Source organism: Hordeum vulgare, chromosome 1H (assembly GCF_904849725.1).
Source record: "Hordeum vulgare subsp. vulgare chromosome 1H, MorexV3_pseudomolecules_assembly, whole genome shotgun sequence".
In the NCBI taxonomy this organism is placed as follows: domain Eukaryota; kingdom Viridiplantae; phylum Streptophyta; class Magnoliopsida; order Poales; family Poaceae; genus Hordeum; species Hordeum vulgare.
The window spans coordinates 247797467-247819209 of NC_058518.1; positions in this window are offsets into that span (position 1 = coordinate 247797467).

Here is a 21743-nt window from a genome sequence, read left to right on the forward strand (position 1 = left end):
CATGGGCGAACAGGGAACCTCCCTGGTGCACCAATGCACGCGGGGGCGGGCCCTGCCATGACTGCAGCCTTTAAGGCCACGAACGCCACTTGCCTGACCGTTACCGCGCATGCCTCACGTGTGGCAGTAATGCTTCGGGAGGTGGGGAGGCCACTGTGCACACACTTCTCCACCTCGCGCGCTCGATGCGCGACGTGGGGAAGTGCCAATCACAACGGCACAAAAGCTACAGAGTGCCCTGTCATGGAAGCCCGTGCACCACTTTGGGCCTGGCCCAGCAATGCCCCATGCACGTGCGTGGACCCAGGCCCGGGGGCTCCTTGTGCCCCAGACTCGTGAATGGGTACCAGCAACACCCCTGGTAGCAGCGCACGAGGAAGACTGGCAGTAAGACAAACCAAGACCCACCGAGGCCACGGCCCCTTTCCAAGGGCGTAGAGTACAAGAGCTCAAGATACAAGGCCCCGTCAACCTTCCTTGTCAGGAAGATTCACAAAGCCCTAGCAAGGCCTCCTTTCTAGGAAGACTCCCGAAGACTCGCAAGACCCCGGCAAGCCCTCATTGCTGGGAAGACTCACAAAGACTGCGAGGCCCCGACAAGCCCTCCTTGCCAGGAAGATGTTCAAGCTGCCAGCAAGCCCTCCTTGCCGGGAAGATATCCAGGTCCTATGACAGGGACACCAGGCCAGCAAGCTCCTTTTGCTCGCCAGGTGTCCTCCCTTGTTTCTACCATAGTCCGACTGCTCTAGCGCATCCCTCATGCGCTAGCGCAAGACGCAGGTGTTGATCCACCTGGGTACGTGTCACGACCACCTCGCTGCAGGTCAGGAGTCAAACAAGGCATTTACTGCCCCTGACACCACCGTAGAAGATGAGCGGTGAACCCTGTTGACTATGCAACCCGTGAGCACACTGTTGGTGACCCCTTGCCTATAAAAGGAGGCCCAAGGCTCATTCTCTAGAGGTTAGATTTTTGGGGGGTTGGAGACTCCCTAATCACCAGCTAAGTTACTATAGAAAATCACCCTACAGTGAGCCCCCAATACAAACTAAGCAGGAGTAGGGTTTTACGCGCCAAGCGGCCCGAACCTGGGTAAACGACCTTGCCGGTGTTAATCGCTAGCTCCGCTCTCGGCGCCACCTCTCTCCCTCTACCGAACGATCAAGGGACCCTTCGAGCTTCCCATAGGTGTCAATTTCCATGACACTCTATATCAGCCGTCAGTGATGCTCCACTATCAGAAATCCTTCACAATCGAGATGCAACAGGTCGAGTGGCTAAATGGGCCATGGAATTGTTATATTTGGATATCAAGTTTGAAGCAAAGAAATCCATCAAATCTCAGGCCCTTGCTGATTTTCTGGCCGAGTGGGTAGAACAACAATAACAAGCTCAGATTCACTCGGCGCATTGGACTATGTTCTTCGATGGCTCCAAAATGTTAAATGGGTCCGGTGCTGGTGTCTCCAAAAGGCGACAAGCTTAATTATGTCCTTCAAATCGATTTTGATTCCTCCAACAATGAAGCTGAGTATGAAGCTCTCCTTTACGGTTGCGTATGGCCATTTCACTCGGCATCTGATGCCTGATGGTATATGGTGACTCAGATTTGGTGGGTAACCAGGTGATGAAGGAATGGAATGTCAGGAACGCCGCCATGACAGGATACTGCAATGAAGTGAGGAACCTGGAGAAGAAGTTTGAAGGCTTAGAACTCCATCATGTGCCCTGATTGAAAAACCAGGCAACCAATGAATTGGCTAAGATTGGATCCACTCAGAAACCTATACCCAGTGATGTGTGCTTGGAACACTTGCACACCCCTTCAGTGCAAGAAGACGCTTTCACTGAAGAGCCCCCACAACCTATGAGTGCTTCCAATCGGACTGAAGTCGATGTTCCAGCAGTCGTCGATCTGATCATGGAAATTCTGGTAATCACACCCCGACCGGACAGTGCCGTACATTGCATACATCTTAAGGCGAGAGTTGTCAGAAGACGAAGACAAAGCGAGACATATTGTCGGCAGGTTGAAGGCCTTCACGGTGATGGGTGATCAGCTCTATAGAGAGAGCGTTACTGGCGTAGCTCAATGGTGCATCTCCCCTGAGGAGGACCAACTGATTCTGGAAGAAATCCACTCGGGGACCTATGGCCATCGTGCATCCTCTCGGACCATTGTTGCCAAAGCATACCGAGCCGAATTCTTCTGGCCACGTGCAAATTAAATGGCAAAAATCTCATTGATCGTTGTGAAGGATGTCAGTTCTACTCCAACTTGTCTCACAAACCTACATCTGCTTTGAAGACTATCCCTCTCATCTGGCTATTCTTTGTCTGGGGCCTAGATATGGTCGGGCCTTTCCGAACAGGTCCGAGTGGATTCACACACTTGCTCGTTGCAGTCGACAAGTTTACCAAGTGGATTGAAGCTAAACCAATCAAGAAGCTGGATTCCCGCACGACCATCAAATTCATGAAAGAAATTACATTCTGGTACGGAGTCACGCACAACAGCATCAGGGACAATGGGTCAAACTTCGACTCAGATGAATTCAGACATTTCTGCTCGAACCAAGAGACCCGAGTGGATTATGCATCTGTTGCCCATCCCCAAACCAATGGCCAAGCTGAGAGAGCAATCGGTCTTATCCTCCAAGGATTGAATCCTTGACTCATGCGAGACCTTGACTATGCCGCGAGCGCTTGGGTGACTGAACTACCTTTTGTTCTTTGGGGTCTGAGGACAACCCCGAACAGGTCCACTGGGCGAACACCCTTCTTCCTGGTGTATGGGGCTGAAGCCGTTCTACCGAGTGATTTACTCCATAATTCACCCCGAGTGGATCTCTATTCAGAAGCTGAAGCCAAGCAAGCACGACAAGATGGAGTGGATCTCTTGGAGGAGGAGCGCGAGTTGGCGTTGATTCGGTCGACAGTTTATCAACAAGATCTACGGCGTTTTCACTCAAGACATGTCAGGAGTTGGGCGTTCCACGAAGGCGATCTAGTGCTCTGAGTGGATCAGCAATGACCTCATAAGCTAGCTCCTACTTGGGAAGGGCCTTTCCTCATCACCAAGGTGCTGAACAATGGAGCTTATCGACTCTAAAATCTCCAGAAAAGGATCGACGAGCCGCGGGCATGGAATGCAGATTTACTCAAACATTTTTATGCTTGATCCCTGATTGATCTGATGTAACAGATGAAGTTTGTTCAACAATCTTGCTTATTAGAGCCATGACTTCCTCAATTTGTGTCGATTCCGGTCGAGCGGCTTTTCACCCAAATCATACTCCGAGTGAAGAGGAATTCTCTCACTCGGAGGCTTAGGTGTGAACATGATTCGCCTACGCTAAAAAACCCTTCCGAGTGAATAACAAACTATTCACTCGACGCTTAGTTGCGAACCATTTTTCACCTAAGTATGAAACATACTCCGAGTGAAGAGCAATCCTCACACTTGGGGGCGTGGCTGCGAACATGATTCACCTAAGTTAAAAAACCCTTCCGAGTGAATAACAAACCATTCACTTGACGCTTAGCTGTGAACCAGTTTTCGCCTAAGTACGAAACATACTACGGGTGAAGAGCAATCCTCTCACTCGGTGGCTTAGCTGCGAACATGATTCGCCTAAGTTAAAAAACCCTTCCGAGTGAATAACAAACTATTCACTCGACGCTTAGCTGCGAACCAGTTTTTCGCCTATGTACGAAACGTATTCCGAGTGAAGAGAAATCCTCATACTCGGGGACTTAGCTGCAAACATGATTCGCCTAAGTTAAAATCCTTTCCGAGTGAATAACAAACTCTTCATTCGATGCTTAGTTGTGAACCAATTTTCGCCTAAGTACGAAACATATTCCAAGTGAAGAGCAATTCTCACACTTGGGGGCTTAGCTGCGAACACGATTCGCCTAAGTGAAAATATACTCCGAGTGAAAGGAAAACTTTACACTCGGAGACTTAGCTGCGAGTAAATCGCCTAAGTCAAAAACTTTTCTGGAATGAATAGCAATCTGTTCACTCGAGAGAAACCAAGCAAATCACTAAAGCAGATAAATTCAAAAGAGCACGACACGGATCAAAGTCATCCGTGCAGCCAGAAAGTACTCGGGTTCCACACACAAATGAAGTTTAGCGATACATAAAACACTCGGCATACCGAGGCGAATTTAAGTTTTGGGTAGTAACCACAGTTTCTTCTCAAGGCTCCCCGGGACTCGCGAGCTCGACGAAGGTATCGAGATCGATTCCATCAGCAATGCGAGTCACAACGATGATAAAAGTCTGCATGAAATTCTCGAAATGGACTTTCTTCATGTTCGCCACTTGGAGAGCCTTCAGCTTATCTTCTCTCACCTCCTTGCAATGGACCCTCACGAGTGAGAGGGTGACATCAGCTCCACACCGTGCCGCTGACTTCTTCCATGCTTCGACCTTGTCAGGAATCTGAGCCAGGCGACCCATCATAGCCTGCATATCAACTTGCAAGGTGTCTTCAGGCCACAATTACTTGTCAATCTTCCCCACAACAGCTTGCAGCCGAGCGATGTACCCTTGAACCTTCAGGAGGCAACAGTTGAGGCGGTACATATCTATAGCCAAAGTGTCGGGGACGGGCGTCTTGACAAGGCCCAGGTACGGCTCCACCTGGAAGGTCTCCGTCTCAAAGTCCGGGCATAATTCTGTGGGAGAAGAAAAATGAAGCATTAGTCAAATTTCATACGGTGAAATTTGTAAGTATTCACTCGGGTAAGAGAACGTACCAATGAGCGTTGCAAGTATCTTTGCCAGGAAATCCTTCACAAACTTTTCTATGGCGTTTCCCCTCTTTGCCATGGATTCGAGCTTTTTTCCCCACTCCATTATTTCTTTCTTTATTTTAGCATTTTCTTCTACCAACTTACTAAAGTCCGCAAGTTTCTACTCATCAGCTTCAGACTACTCCTTAAGCTTTGCAAGGACTTTGTCCTTGTCTTCAATCACCTTCTTCATAGCGTCGTACTCCAGTTCTAGCTGGTTCTTTTCTGATTCTACCTTGGTGTATTTTGACTCAATCTCGCAAGCCTTGTGAAATACATCAACAATCCATTTCAGTCGATGCTAATATTTTTCTACTTTCGAGTGGAGAAATTCATTTCGGTCAACACTATTATTTTTCTACTACCGAGTGGATAAATATAGTTCATTTGACCAACTAGTGGCCCGCCGCACCCACCCAAGTTCTTAAGACTAATGCCCTTCGTAAACGATCGTCATTAGTCCCGGGGACTACACCAAGTGGGTGCACTTAGCGGGCCCCCACTAGACATGAAAATACTGCACCAGGCCTGTCCTGCCCGAGTAACCAAAAAGAAGTACCAACTGTTTCCCAATTAGACCCTTGCCGAGGCAAGCACTCAACACCGGTCTCGGGGACGACACCCAGTGGGTTCACTCAGCGTGCCCCCATTGGATACAAAGCCACTCGACCAGGTCTGGCCTGTCCGAGTCAAAAACAGAGAATGACTCTTCAATTCAGACCCCTGCCGATGCAAGCATTCACCGACAGTCTCGGGAACTACACCCAGTGGGTTCACTCAGCGTGCCCCCACTGGAATAAAAACAAAGTACTACACAACATACCCCGAGTGGGTGTAAAGTAAAGTAAGATTGACAAGATTCAATCGGAAGACAAGATTGACAAGATTCAATCGGAAATTTACTTACAGTGGAACTTACTCGGATGTTCTCCTCTAGCATCGAGCCGACATCATACGCCAACTTACTAGCCTCAAACACCTCCTTAGTCCGCTGCGTCATCAGCCCAACTTGGATCCTAGCCTATTTTGCAGCTCCAGTATGATCCCCTAGGACACGTTGCATGGAAAATGCAAGCGTTGAGGAAGTTGGGATCGTAACAGTGGTAACATGAGTTACCGGAGGCACAATCAGCACAGTCGTCATAATAGTCGATCCAGTCGGAGGGGTTGTAACCATAGCAGCCGAACCGACTGGAGGCACACTCAACATAGGCGTTGCATGCATACTCAACGCAGGCGTTGCAGGCATGGCTTGAGTCCGTTCTGGAGCTGTATGTTGTGGCTCTTGTTCGTCATCTAAGAAAATGACGTCTGAAGCTGCAACAATGATGGCTAAGTTTGTCGACAGATCCAATCCAAAAAACAGAGCACAATTAATGCTTATCATACCTGGTCGAGGAGCAGGCTTATCCACGAAGTCCAAGTCCATGTGGTCCTCTCTAGCCTCGACACGAGTCGTCACCGAGGTAGTAGCACTGGCGAGTGAATCACACTCGGTCATCAGAAACCTAAAAAGTCATAATGGCGAAACAAAAAGGACGAATACTCACGCTGAGGCAACCGACACGATGATTCTCATTCGGGGCAAGGCCTTCCGAATCTTGGGCGCATCAGGCTTGGGCTATTTCACAATCTTCTCCATGGAGTCAGTCGCAGCAGCACGGCCACTCTTCACGTTCCTACTGCTGGAGGTGACTGTTTTGCTCTGAGCAGTCGCTCGGTTGTGGCATTGTTTCGATCGCGGTTCATGGCATAGAGGAGACTGGTTTTCTTCTTCACTGTCATCTGAGGCATCTTCGCTCTCTTTGCTAACCTCAGCGTAATCACTCTCGGCACTTCCGCCTTCACTTCCCACCCCAAGGTCAAATTTCTCTCCGTTGGGTACAAGAGAGTGGAGGTTCGTTCACTCCTGCAAAGAATAAAGACAGCAGAGCCAGTCGGATAAATATGTAGTCACTCGACGAAGACATGAACACAATCAAAAAATATATAACATACCAGTTTCCGCGACTTATTCTCAGCGGAATAAGGCGCGACTCGCTTGGATCCCATGGATTATCGCAAGGCCCGGTGATGCTCCTGATCCATGGGCTTACTGTTTCTTCTGAAACTTCCTCAGGATGTGACCGAGTGGAATCTTCAGAGCCCGAGTAGTGCCACATGGCGTGGTCCCTCGCCTGAAGGGGCTGTATGTGCCGGCTAAGGAACGTCTCTAGCAGATCCATTCCAGTCAGTCCATTCGGGACCAAGTTGATCACCTCACCCACCAACATCTCCACCTCTTCCTTCTCATCCTCGAATACAGTCAGTATTCTAGGGGCAGTCGGACGATCTAAGGTGAAAGGAGGGAGGCTAGTCGGCATATTCGGAGATGCGACATCGTTGCAGTAGAACCATGCCGACTGCTAATTCCGGACCGATTCAGGAAGGGTCATTTTGGGATAAGTGCTCCTACCCCTTTTCTGGATTCCTAAACTTCCACACAACTGGATAACATTGGTCCTAGTATCACATGGGATCGCTTTTTTCACCGCCTGGGATCGCGCAGTGAATATGTGCTTGAACAACCCCCAGTGAGGAGGGAAGCCCAAAAACCACTCGCACAGGGTGATAAACGCAGAGATATATGCAATGATATTCGGTGGGAGATGGTGAAGTTATGCCCCAATGTAATAGAGGACACCCCGAAGGAAAGGGTGCGGAGGCAGAGAAAAACCTCGTTCGACATGTGTGAGAAGAAGGACCCATTCCCCCTCGATGGGCGCTGGCTCAAGCTCCCCCTTCGGCAACCTCCAAGAGTTTTCGAACACCATCCCGTGCTCCACGAGGTCCAAGACGTCCTCCTTCTCCACGGTGGACGGGAGAAAATCCCCGTGAATCCACCCCGGCGGTAGCGCGGTCCGACCCGGCTTCTTCACCTTGTCGCCCTTCTTGGCACGCTCGATCTTGGAGGTCTTTCTCATCATCATGGTCATGGCGGTGGAGAAGAACCTAAGTGAAGCCTACGGGACGGAGGTGGAGATGAAGCAAGGAAAGATCAAAGAAGGCACGACCTTAACCCTAACACCAGACGCATTTATATAACCGACCGACTGTGTCACCGACTGGAGCCCCCCCGCCCCCCCAAATCTTACCTTATCCCAATATCAGAGGAGACATGACGCGTGGCGATGAGGATGGCGCGATAATCGAGGCGTCATTCTCCACTTGCCCTGACAGTTGTGCGAAAACCGAAATTTCGAATCCCGTGAAATCCGGGCCTGCCGGAGTGATCTGTCACATCCAAAGTTCCCATCAGTCACTCAGTGTAACTTCAAGCACTTAAACTCACTCGGATACACTTTGCAACATAATTGATCAAGGTCAATGACAAAGATTATAGTCGACACAAAGTTCCATCAATCCTAGGATTATGATCAAGGTCAGTATGGCTCGACGGAATCCGCATCGACCCCTTCTTCACTCGAACCCAGATCCATTAGAGGGATAATGATGGGGATATATACCTAGAGTAGGGTCACAGGCCTGACCTAAATGTCCTACCCAATGGCACCTCATTATTAGCTATAGGGTCACACAGAAGATTCCAACTGGATGATCATGGCACCTCAATAGTCACTCGGTACATAAACACTCGGAAGATATTCCCATCCACTCAATGACCTACTTCCACTCGGACAGTTCCAATCGACATAGAAGACCAGAAGTCACCGCCACGAAGGCCAATGGGCATACGCTCATCTAATGGTCATGAATACCATTAATTATGTACATACGTTATCAGTAACGTATATCTTTAAACCACATTGATCGAGCCCTTGGATGCCGAGGCCTTGATGAGGGGTAGCGCACTCTATATAAGCCACCCCTCCCCTTTGGCACAAGGGTTCGCACCCCGTGTAATACACAATCCACACTGCAAGAGCTCCCGAGCACTGAGACATAGAGCTAGTACCTCCAATAGAGGAGCCTGAACTCATACATCCTGTGTACAAGCTTGCCATAGCTAGGACTCTGCCCTCTCCATTCCTACCGTACACCTCTACTGTCAGGTTCATTCCCATGACAGGACCTCTATCGCTAGCTGTTTCCTCCTTACTCCTAATCCTGCCTCGATGAAAACAAGGATAGGCCCTTCGGGCATGTAATGGATTTGGGCAACCGCCCCTTCTGTTAGTACTGTTGCATCTCGTTGGTTTGGATACTTAGCTTGGCGTGCTTGCGATGGTTGTCTTTGGTTGTGAGGCGTGATTGTGGTGTCCGAGGGATTTGTTGCTCGGTTGGCTTATCATCGTTGCGGGTGAAGTGGGTCAATGCTCTATGTTAGTAGGCCCCAGTCCCGCACATTTCCCTATCGCCGTGAGGCGTGACCTTTTACCAAGGTCGCTCCTCATGGGGCAAGATCCTGACCCCGTGATACCGACCGAATGTACCTGGACGGCACCAGGGTGGCCAAGTGGCTTAGGAGCCCCCTTAGACATTCAAGCGGCTCTACATCGACAGGTCCCAGTCCCGCACATTTCCCTCACGTGAGGCATGGCCGGTCAAGGTCGCCCCTCACGGGGCAAGGCCCTGGCACCTGGGCGCCAAGTGGCTATGTGACCGGTAAGGCTCCTGAGGCGCGATGCTCAAGAGCCCCCTTAGTCGTCCAAGAGGTTCTCGTGGATTTTTCTTTCTGCGTTTGAAGGGTCGGGTTTCTGGAGATCACTAGCCTGCATTCAGGAGGCTCTGCGTCAGCACGTCCCAGTCCCGCACATCTCCCTGCCGTCGTGAGGCGCGACCTGTAACCAAGGCCGTTCCTCACGGGGCAAGGCCCTGTCACCAGGGTGCCAAGTGGCTTTGTGACCGATAAGGCTTCTAAAGCGCGATGCTCAGGAGCCCCCTTAGGCGCTCAAGATGTCCCAAGAGAAACAATTGTTGTAAGAAAAGACCAAATCTTGTTCCCTCTCCACGATGGTGCATTGAGCCGTGAATTGGACTTTTGAGCGAGTACAAATGGCATGAGTCTACCGACTTGCCCGTGAGTACCACGCAAGGGTCCGGTGCCAAGGCCTTGGCGAGGTTCCGGCACCATGCCCCCATCCCCCACTTGCAGGGTACGAGCGGGTGGGGACACACAAATGCTCGACTCATAGGAAGAGAGCGTGTTTGAAGAACGACCAAGAAAACATGTTTTCATAAACACTTCATTTGGAAAGGCCACAAGTTTGATTTTGTAAACAACAACAAATCCAAGCCAGAAAAAGAAAATTAAAGCCGCGTCCGACGCCTAATCTATTCACCGCCCCGTCTCCCCCCAGCGTTGAGCATAGGGCTTCCACTAGGCATGGGGTGGACCCCTTCCGCGTCCTCGGGGGGGCCTGGGTGTATACAGCCTCGACTCGTTATTACGTGAGAGTGTCACAGTGGGGGTGTATCTGGGAGGTCGCGAGGATGCTTTGGCCTCACGAGTGTCCCTGCCCCCGAGGCATATGCGCCTGATTCCAGAAGTCATTGGTGTATTGTGTTGATTGCCGCCGTCCCGTCCCCCCCCAGCGCTGAGCGTAGGGCTTCCATTAGGCGTGGGATGGACCCCTTCCGCTTCCTCAGGGGGCCCTGGGCGCATACAACCTTGGCTCGTTTTTATGTGAGAGTGTCACGGGATGAAGTAGGTTCCGGAAGATTTGAAGAACGATGCAGAGTCGGTGTAGAGTAGGTGCAGAGGTGTTACGGGTAGAACTTCTGGAGATGCTGGATGTTCTACGCGTTCTGGATGGGAACTCTGTCCTGAGTCTCCAGGTGCACGGCGCCAGGCCTGGAGACATGGGCCACCCTGAATGGGCCCTCCCATATGGGTGAGAGCTTATGCAAGCCCTCCCTGGATTGTACCCGCCTTCGGACGAGGTCGCCGACCTCAAGGGTCCTGGAGCGGATGTTGCGACAATGATAGCGCCGCAAGGCCTGTTGGTACCTTGCGGCTCGCAATGAGGCCCGGCGGCACGCCTCCTCTCCAAGACGAGGTTAGTCCCTCGCATAGCCTCCTGATGCTCCTCATCGAACGCCATGATCCACTGGGATCATTGCTTGATCTCGTGAGGGAGGACCGCCTCGGCTCTGTAGACTAAGAAGAACGGGGTTTTGCCAGTAGGCTTAGTTGCAGCGGTGCGGATTGACCACAACACCGACGGGAGCTCGTCGACCCAGCCCTGGCCGCAAGCTTCTACCTTCTTCTTGAAGCTCCTCACCTTGAGGCCTCGCAAGGCCTCTGTGTTGGCGCGCTCCGCCTGGACATTGCTCCGCGGGTAGGCCACCGATGCGTAGCATATGTGCATTCCCAGGTTAGCAAAGTAAATGTTGAAGAGTTGGCTGGTGAACTGCGAACCATTGTCGGTGATGATGCGGTTGGGGACGCCGAAGCGGCTCACGAGGCCCTTGATGAATTTGACGGCCGACCCGGCAGGGATGGTGCGCATGGGCTCCATGTCCGTCCACTTGGTGAATTTTTCGATGGCGACGTGGAGGTAGCGGAAGCCCCCCGCCGCCTACGGGAAGGGAGTATATCTAGTCCCCAGACCACGAAGGCCCAGGAGAGCGGAATGGTGTGGAGGCCCTGCTTGGGCTCGTGAATCTGCTTAGCATGGAACTGGCAGGCCTCGCAAGACCGAACCAGCTCGGTGGCGTCGTCCAATGTTGTAGGCCAATAGAAGCCTGACCTGAATGCCTTACCTGTGAGCGTGCGCAAAGAGGAGTGACGCCCTCAGTACCCTCCATGGATGTCGGCCAGTAGTTCGCGCCCCTGCTCCCTGGAAATGCACCGCAGCGCGACGTCGTTCGAGCGGCTGCGGTACAGGGCGACGTCTCGTATGTAGTTTGTTGAGGCCTGTCGTGCTACACGCTCCGCGTCTACCTCCTTCTCCGGCAATGTGCCGTGGAGCAGGTACGCCCCAAATTCCTGCATCCAATCATCAGCCTGAACCTCCAAGGCGAGGAGCAGCCGAGTCCCCGAGGCCTGGCTGCAATTCGGAGCCCCCGACGGCGGTGCTAGGGGGAGCTCCTCTTCCTGTGGCGCCGGGTCCTCAGGTGACGAAGTCGCGGAAGGCTTGAAGAGTCGCTCCTCGAAGACGCTTGGCTCTTGAGCCTCGTGACGTGAAGCTATTTTGGCGATGTCGTCCGCCTCCTTGTTTTCGCTAGGCGGGACGTGTTGTAGCTCCAAGCCCTGAATACGTTTCTCAATCTTACGTACCTCTTACAGATATGCCTCCATGTGCTCGTCCTTGGCAATGTACTCTTTGTTAGAGAAGTTGACGAGAAGCTTGGAGTCTCCCATCACGGTGAGGCGCCGGATCCCCAAGGCTGTCGCTGCCTTGAGGCCTGCGATGAGGCCCTCGTACTCCACTATGTTGTTCGAGACCTTCTCCCCACGCCGAAAGCAGAGCTATACGGCGTAGTGGAGCTTGTCTCCCATCGAGGAAGTGAGCAGGACACCAACCCCTGCTCCTCTTCGCGTGAAAGCTCCATCGAAGTGCATGGTCCATCCCTCGGGTGCCTCCACACGAGGGGCAAGGGATTGGCTCCCTTCCAGCCCCCGGTCTGATGTGTCCGTTCATTCTGCCACGAAGTCAGCCAGGGCCACTCCCGTATGACCTTGGTTGTGCTGAATTTGATGTTGAAGGCCTGAAGCTCGATGTTCCATTCGGCGACCCTTCCTGCCGCGTTTGGGTTGTGCAGGATCTTCTCTAAGGGGTAGGCGGAGACAACCTTGATCGGGTGTCCCTGAAAGTAGTGATACAACTTGCGCGAGGTAATGAGGAGTTCTAGAAGGAGCTTCTGCTGCATGGGGTAGCGCAAGCGTGCATCCCGCGGTAACGTTCTGACGAAGAACACACGGTGCTCGACGAGGGTGTGCCCGCCCATGGCGTCATGCTCCTTGGCGCCTTCGAGAGGTTGGGGCGTCTCGTCATCCGGAGGGAGGACCGGGGCTGCAGGAGGGCTGGGCATCCGATGATGCGATCGTGCAGTCTGAGCCTCAGGCCCCTCTGCCTGCGGGGGAATTGGAGCTCGTGAGTCGCGCGAGCCCATGACTCTGCGGGTGGGGGCCCGCCGCCCCCCCCAAAGTTGCGCCCTTGCTGGTTCACTCCTCCCTTACTGCCACCAATGCGGCGCCGGCGGAGTGGGGGTGGCAGCAAGGTATAGAAGCAGGGGCTCCCGAGGGCGAGGAGCTACCATGATCAGCGGGCTCGTGAGGTATTGCTTGAGTTCATCGAAGGCGGCGTCTGCCTTCGGGGTCCACTCGAAGGCCCCCTTTCTTTTCTTGATCTTGAAGAAAGGCAGGGCCCTCTCGCTGAGCTTGGAGATGAAACTCCCCAAGGACGTAACACACCCCACCAACTTCTGCATCTCCTTGAGGGTTGTGGGCGCACTCATCTTGTTTATGGCATTGACCTTTATTGGGTTCGCCTCGATCCCCCGTTGTGAAACCAGGAAACCGAGCAGCTTGCTCGATGGGACCCCGAAGACGCACTTCTCAGGGTTGAGCTTTAGGTTCACCTCTCGAAGGCTGGCGAAGGTCTCCTCCAGGCCTAGGGTTTTTGGATGCCCTGACTTGACCACGATGTCGTCGACATAGGCATGTGCGTTCCTCATGGTCCTAGGGAGCTAGAAGAGGAAGAAATGGCTCAAATTGATAGCTGAAAGTGCGTTATATCGACTAGAGGGGGGTGAATAGGAGATTTTTAGAATTTCATCACTGAGGAAATTCCTCATTGATGACTAACTTGCAGCGGAAACAGCGAAGGATCAGGAGTGCAAAGTATCACTACAGCATTTTTCAAGGTGAAGTATATGCAAAATAGTTTGCACAATATGCAGGCACAAAGAAAACAGATGAGGATTAACTCGCGTGAAGAACTTGGGGTTGAGGAATTTCAGAGAAAGTCTTCAGCAAATTCTTCAAACAGTGACAGTGAAAATCATCAACATACAATATGAGGAATTTAAAGAGTTGACAAAATAGAACCCGTTTCATAGTGAAGACAGTGGTTGATGACCCAGTTACAACTGTTGTGACAGTTGTACATCTGGTTTGGAGCGGCTTGGTATTGAAACCAAAAGACACACAGTCCCAGGACACACAGTCCCTACCGTACTATCCTTGGGCTAAGAACACACAGTCCTCACCCAACACTCGTGGTAAGTCTTCAGGGCAGACTTCCAAACCCTCACAAACTTGGTCACCTGGCTATCCACAATTGACTCCTGAATTGCTCTAGACCATGACGCCTGATACGTCTCAAACGTATCTATAAGTTTTGATGGTTTCACGCTGTTATCTTGCCTTCTTTGTATGTTTCATGTACCTTTTTATATCTTTTTGGGACTAACTTATTAATTTAGTGCCAAGTGCTCGTTCCAGTTTTTCCGTGTTTTTGACTCTTTTTAGATCTGATTTTGGAACGGAGTCCAAACGGAAGAAAAACCCCGAAATGATTTTTTCCCGAATGAAAGAAGACCAGGGAGCCTTTGGGCCAAGCCAGGTGAACCCCAGGGAGCCCACAAGCTCCCACCACGCCACCAGGGGGAGGCGGCGGTGGGCAAGCTTGTGGCCACCCTGGCCGCCCCCTGACCTAGATCTTGCGCCTATATATTCCCAAATATTCCGCAAAAAATCAGGGGAGCCTCGAAAATACTTTTCCGCCGCCGCAAGCTTCCGTTCCCGCGAGATCTCATCTCGAGACCCTTCCCGGCACCCTACCGGAGTGGACTTTGGAGGTGGAGGGCTTCTTCATCATCATCATCGCCCCTCCAATGACTCATGAGTAGTTTACTTCAGACCTACGGGTGCGTAGTTAGTAGCTAGACGGCTTCTTCTCTCTCTTGGATCTTCAATACAAAGTTCTCCATGATCTTCATGGAGATCTATCTGATGTAATCTTATTTGGGGGTGTGTTTGTCGAGATCCGAAGAATTGTGGACTTGTGTTCAGATTATCTATGATATATATTTGAGTCTTTGCTGATTTCTTATATGCATGATTTGATATCCTTGTAGGTCTCTCCGAGTCTTGGGTTTTGTTTGGCCAACTAGATCTATGATTCTTGCAATGGGAGAAGTGCTTGGTTTTGGGTTCTGCCATGTGGTGACCTTTCCCAGTGACAATAGGGGCAGCAAGGCACACATCAAGCAGTTGCCATCAAGGGTAAAAAGATGGGGTTTTTATCATTGGTTTGAGATTATCCCTCTACATCATGTCATCTTGCTTAATGCGTTACTCTGTTCTTATGGACTTAATACACTAGATGCATGCTGGATAGCGGTCGACGTGTGGAGTAATAGTAGTAGATGCAGAAAGTATCGATCTACTTGTTTTGGACGTGATGCCTATAGAAATAATCATTGCATAGATATTGTCATGACTCTCCACAGTTCTATCAATTGCTCGACAGTAATTTGTTCACCCACCGTCAACTTGCTTTTATGAGAGGAGCCACTAGTAAACACTACGGCCCCGGGGTCTATTCACATCTATCGTTTACAGCTCCGCTTTTACTTTGCTTTGTTACTTTGTTGCTTTCAGTTCTCACTTGTCAAACAATCTATAAGGGATTGCCAACCCCTTCATAGCGTTGGGTGCAAGCTCTTGTGTTTGTGCAGGATCTTGAGATACTCCTCCGCCGGATTGATACCTTGGTTCTCAAACTGAGGGAAATACTTACCGTCGCTGTGCTACATCACCCTTTCTGCTTCGAGGGAACACCAACGCAAGGCTTCAAGGCCACAAGGGAAATCCTTTGCATACTTGCCTAGGAAGTCCCTTAAGGCGTAGCCTTAGCTGAAGGATTCCTGGTGCCGTCGACACAACTACTTCGTGGCGCCGTTGTAAGGGATACACAGTAGAACAATCAGAAGTATTTCCGGTACCTTTGTCGGGGATCTTTTTGAGGTAGTAGAAGTATTTCTGGCGCCGTTGCTGGGGAGGAGGATCGCTTGCCGGGGAGGAGGATCTCTTGCCGGGGAGGAGGATCACTTGCCGAGGAGATCAAGACAAGAGTAATCTCCCGTCAACACGCCTATTTCTGGCGCCGTTGCTGGGGAGGAGAAATCAAGATCTATCCAAGTAGGTCTCACAAACTCTTCTCTTGCATTTACTTTTGTTGCCAGTTGCCTCTTGTTTTCCTCTCCCCCACTTCACATTTGTCGTTTTCATTTGCCTTTTTCCGTTCGCCCTTTTCTCTCGCTTGCTTTCTGTTTGCTTGTGTGCCATGTGACCTCAATATGCTTGCATCTTCGCTTGTTGAAAATCTAGTGATATGGATCCTCATCCACTTGCTAGTCTCTTTAAGAGACCCACTCGTGTGGAACAAATTGCTATTGAGTTGAGGGAAATTGACTATTTCTTTGGAGTTTTGCGTAAGATGCGTGAATCTGAAAATTGTGAGGAAGAAATTCATGAAGTGATTCACGAGGGCTCCTTGGATGAAAAGCAAGATTGCAATGATTTCACTATAAATCCTATTAGTGACAATCATGCTAAAAATATGCAAAACCCTAAGCTTGGGGATGCTAGTTTTGCTTTGACCACTACTTGTTGCAATAATCATGATTGGGGTGATGATCTTTCTTATGATCTTGAAAATTTGTTCAAACTGTTGGAATTATGCCCTAGAGGCAATAATAAATATAGTTATTATTATAATTCCTGTATCAAGATAATCGTTTATTATCCATGCTATAATTGTATTGAATGAAGACTCATTTACATGTGTGGATACATAGACAAAACACTGTCCCTAGCAAGCCTCTAGTTGTCTAGCCAGTTGATCAACGATAGTCAGTGTCTTCTAATTATGAACAAGGTGTTGTTGCTTGATAACTAGATCACGTCATTAGGAGAATCACGTGATGGACTAGACCCAAACTAATAGACGTAGCATGTTGATCGTGTCATTTTGTTGCTACTGTTTTCTGCGTGTCAAGTATTTGTTCCTATGACCATGAGATCATATAACTCACTAACACCGGAGGAATACTTTGTGTGTATGAAACGTGGCAACGTAACTGGGTGACTATAAAGATGCTCTACAGGTATCTCCGAAGGTGTTCGTTGAGTTAGTATGGATCAAGACTGGGATTTGTCACTCCGTGTGACGGAGAGGTATCTCGGGGCCCACTCGGTAATACAACATCACACACAAGCCTTGCAAGCAATGTGACTTAGTGTAAGTTGCGGGATCTTGTATTACGGAACAAGTAAAGAGACTTGCCGGTAAACGAGATAGAAATAGGTATGCGGATACTGACGATCGAATCTCGGGCAAGTAACATACCGAAGGACAAAGGGAATGACATACGGGATTATATGAATCCTTGGCACTGAGGTTCAAACGATAAGATCTTCCTAGAATATGTAGGATCCAATATGGGCATCCAGGTCCCGCTATTGGATATTGACCGAGGAGTCTCTCGGGTCATGTCTACATAGTTCTCGAACCCGCAGGGTCTGCACACTTAAGGTTCGACGTTGTTTTATGCGTATTTGAGTTATATGGTTGGTTACCGAATGTTGTTCGGAGTCCCGGATGAGATCACAGACGTTGCGAGGGTTTCCGGAATGGTCCGGAAACAAAGATTGATATATAGGATGACCTCATTTTATTACCGGAAGGTTTTCGGAGTTACCGGGAATGTACCGGGAATGACGAATGGGTTCCGGGAGTTCACCGGGGGGGGCCACCCACCTCGGAGAAGCCCATGGGTGTTTGGGGTGCCGCACCAGCCCTTAGTGGGCTGGTGAGACAGCCCAAGAGAGGCCTATGCGCATAGGAAAGAAAATCAAAGAGGAAAGGAAAAAAAAAGGAGGTGGGAAAGGGAAGAAGGACTCCACCTTCCAAACCAAGTAGATTTCGGTTTGGGAGGGGGAGACCTTCCCCCTTGGCTCGGACGACTCCCTTGGGAGTCCTTGGACCCCAACGCAAGTCTCCCCCTTCCTCCTCCTATATATAGTGGGGTTTTAGGGCTGATTTGAGACAACTTTGCCACGGCAGCCCGACCACATATCTCCACGGTTTCACCTCTAGATCGCATTTCTGCGGAGCTCGGGCGGAGCCCTGCTGAGACAAGATCATCACCAACCTCTAGAGCGCCGTCACGCTGCTGGAGAACTCTTCTACCTCTCCGTCTCTCTTGCTGGATCAAGAAGGCCGAGATCATCGTCGAGCTGTACGTGTGCTGAACGCGGAGGTGCCGTCCGTTCGGCACTAGATCATGGGACTGTTCGCGGGATAGTTCGCGGGGCGGATCGAGGGATGTGAAGATGTTCCACTACATCAACCGCGTTCACTAACGCTTCTGCTGTACGGTCTACAAGGGTACGTAGATCACACATCCCCTCTCGTAGATGGACATCACCATGATAGGTCTTCGTGCGCGTAGGAAATTTTTTGTTTCCCATGCGACGTTCCCCAACAGTGGCATCATGAGCTAGGTTCATGCGTAGATGTCTTCTCGAGTAGAACACCAAAGTTTTTGTGGGCGGAGATGTGCGTTTTTCTGCCCTCCTTAGTCTTTTCTTGATTCCGCGGTATTGTTGGATCAAAGCGGCTCGGACCGACATTACTCGTACACTTACGAGAGACTGGTTTCATCGCTATGAGTAACTCCGTTGCTCAAAGATGACCGGCGAGTGTCGGTTTCTCCAACTTTAGTTGAATCGGAATTGACCGAGGAGGTCCTTGGATGAGGTTAAATAGCAATTCATATATCTCCGTTGTGGTGTTTGCGTAAGGAAGATGCGATCCTACTAGATACCCATGGTCACCACGTAAAACATGCAACAACAAAATTAGAAGACGTCTAACTTGTTTTTGCAGGGTATGCTTGTGATGTGATATGGCCAAATGATGTGATGTGATATATTGGATGCATGAGATGATCATGTTGTAATAGATAATATCGACTTGCACGTCGATGGTACGGCAACCGGCAGGAGCCATAGGGTTGTCTTTATAACTAACGTTTGTGCTTGCAGATGCGTTTACTATTTTGCTAGGATGTAGCTTTAGTAGTAATAGCATGAGTAGCACGACAACCCCGATGGCGACACGTTGATGGAGATCATGGTGGGGCGCCGGTGACAAGAAGATCGTGCCGGTGCTTTGGTGATGGAGATCAAGAAGCACGTGATGATGGCCATATCATGTCACTTATGAATTGCATGTGATGTTAATCCTTTTATGCACCTTATTTTGCTTAGAACGACGGTAGCATTATGAGGTGATCTCTCACTAAAATTTCAAGACGAAATTGTGTTCTCCCCGACTGTGCACCGTTGCTACAGTTCGTCGTTTCGAGACACCACGTGATGATCGGGTGTGATAGACTCAACGTTCACATACAACGGGTGCAAAACAGTTGCGCATGCGGAACACTCGGGTTAAGCTTGACGAGCCTAGCATGTGCAGACATGGCCTCGGAACACATGAGACAGAAAGGTCGATCATGAATCATATAGATGATATGATTAGCATAGGGATGCTTACCACTGAAACTATACTCAACTCACGTGATGATCGGACTTGAGCTAGTGTAAGTGGATCATGAACCACCCAAATGACTAGAGAGATGTACTTTTTGAGTGGGAGTTTAGCGAATAATTTGATTAAGTTAAACTCTAATTATCCTGAACATAGTCTAAGTCCACTTTGAATATATTTGTGTTGTAGATCATGGCTCACGCTACAGTCATCCTGAATTTTAATACGTTCCTAGAGAAACCTAAGTTGAAAGATGATGGAAGCAACTTTGTAGACTGGGCTCGTAATCTTAAGCTTATCTTACAAGCTGGGAAGAAGGATTATGTCCTTAATGCTGCGCTAGGAGATGAACCACCCGCTACGGCTGATCAGGATGTTAAGAACGCTTGGTTAGCACGTAAGGAGGACTACTCAATAGTTCAATGTGCAGTCTTGTATGGCTTAAAACCGGGACTTCAACGTCGCTTTGAGCGTCATGGAGCATTTGAGATGTTCCAGGAGTTGAAGTTTATCTTTCAGAAGAACGCCCGGATCGAGAGGTATGAGACCTCCGATAAATTCTATGCTTGCAAGATGGAGGAGAACTCGTCTGTCAGTGAACATGTGCTCAAAATGTCTGGGTACTCAAACCGTCTAGCTGAGCTAGGGATTGAACTCCCGCAAGAAGCTATCACTGACAGAATCCTTCAATCACTGCCGCCAAGCTATAAAGGCTTTGTGTTGAACTACAACATGCAAGGGATGAACAAGTCTCCCGGCGAGTTGTTTGCGATGCTGAAAGTCGCAGAGTCTGAACTCCGTAAAGAGCATCAAGTGTTGATGGTGAATAAGACCACTAGTTTCAAGAGAAACGACAAAGGCAAGAAGGGTAATTCAAAGAAGAGCGGCAAGCCTGTTGCCAATCCGACGAAGAAACCCAAAGATGGACCTAAGCCTGAAACAGAGTGTTACTATTGCAAGGGTATGGGTCTCTGGAAGCGCAATTGCCCCAAGTAGCTGGATGATAAGGAGGCGGCCAAAGAAAAATCAGGTATATTTGATATACATGTTATTGATGTGTACTTAACCGGCTCTCGTAGTAGTGCCTGGGTATTCGATACCGGTTCTGTTGCTCATATTTGCAACTCGAAACAGGAACTGTGGAATAGACGAAGGCTGGCGAAAGATGAAGTGACGATGCGCGTGGGAAATGGTTCCAAGGTTGATGCAATCGCCGTCGGCACAGTCTCACTTCAGTTACCGTCAGGATTAGTTATGAACTTAAATCATTGTTATTTAGTGCCTGCGTTGGGCATGAACATTATATCTGGATCTTGTTTATTGCGAGACGGTTACTCTTTTAAGTCAGAGAATAATGGTTGTTCTATTTCTATGAGTAACATCTTTTTTGGCCATGCACCCAATGTGAGAGGATTGTTCATATTGAATCTTGATAGTGATACACACATACATAACATTGAGACCAAAAGAGTTCGAGTTAACAATCATAGCGCCATATTTTTGTGGCACTGCCGCTTAGGTCATATTGGTGTAAAGCTCATGAAGAAACTCCATGCCGATGGACTTTTGGAGTCACTTGAGTTTGATTCACTTGACACATGCGAACCATGCCTCATGGGCAAGATGACTAAAACTCCGTTCTCCGGAACAATGGAGCGTGCAAGTGACTTGTTGGAAATCATACATACCGATGTGCGTGGCCCGATGAGCGTAGAGGCACGCGACGGATATTGTTATTTTCTCACCTTCACTGACGATTTGAGTAGATATGGTTATGTCTACTTAATGAAGCACAAGTCTGAAACATTTGAAAACTTCAGGCAATTTCAGAGTGTAGTTGAAAACCATCGTAACAAGAAGATCAAGTTCCTACGGTCTGATCGTGGGGGTGAATATATGTGTTTCGAGTTTGGTGCTCACTTAAGACAATGTGGAATTGTTTCACAGTTAACACCGCCTGGAACACCACAGCGTAATGGTGTGTCCAAACGTCGTAATCGTACTTTATTAGAGATGGTGCGATCTATGATGTCTCTTACCGATTTGCCATTATCATTTTGGGGTTATGCATTAGAAACAGCGGCATTCACTTTAAATAGGGCACCATCAAAATCCGTTGAGACGACACCATACGAGCTGTGGCATGGAAAAAGGCCAAAGTTGTCGTTTCTTAAAGTTTGGGGATGTGATGCTTATGTCAAAAAGCTTCAGCCTAAAAAGCTGGAACCCAAAGCGGAAAAGTGCATCTTCATAGGTTACCCAAAGGAGACAGTTGGGTACACCTTCTATCAAATCCGATGGCAAAGTGTTTGTTGCTAAAAACGGAGCTTTTCTCGAGAAGGAGTTTCTCTCGAGAGATTTGAGTGGGACGAAGATAGAACTTGCCGAGGTTGTAGAACCTCTCATCCCTCTGGATGGTGGCGCAGGGC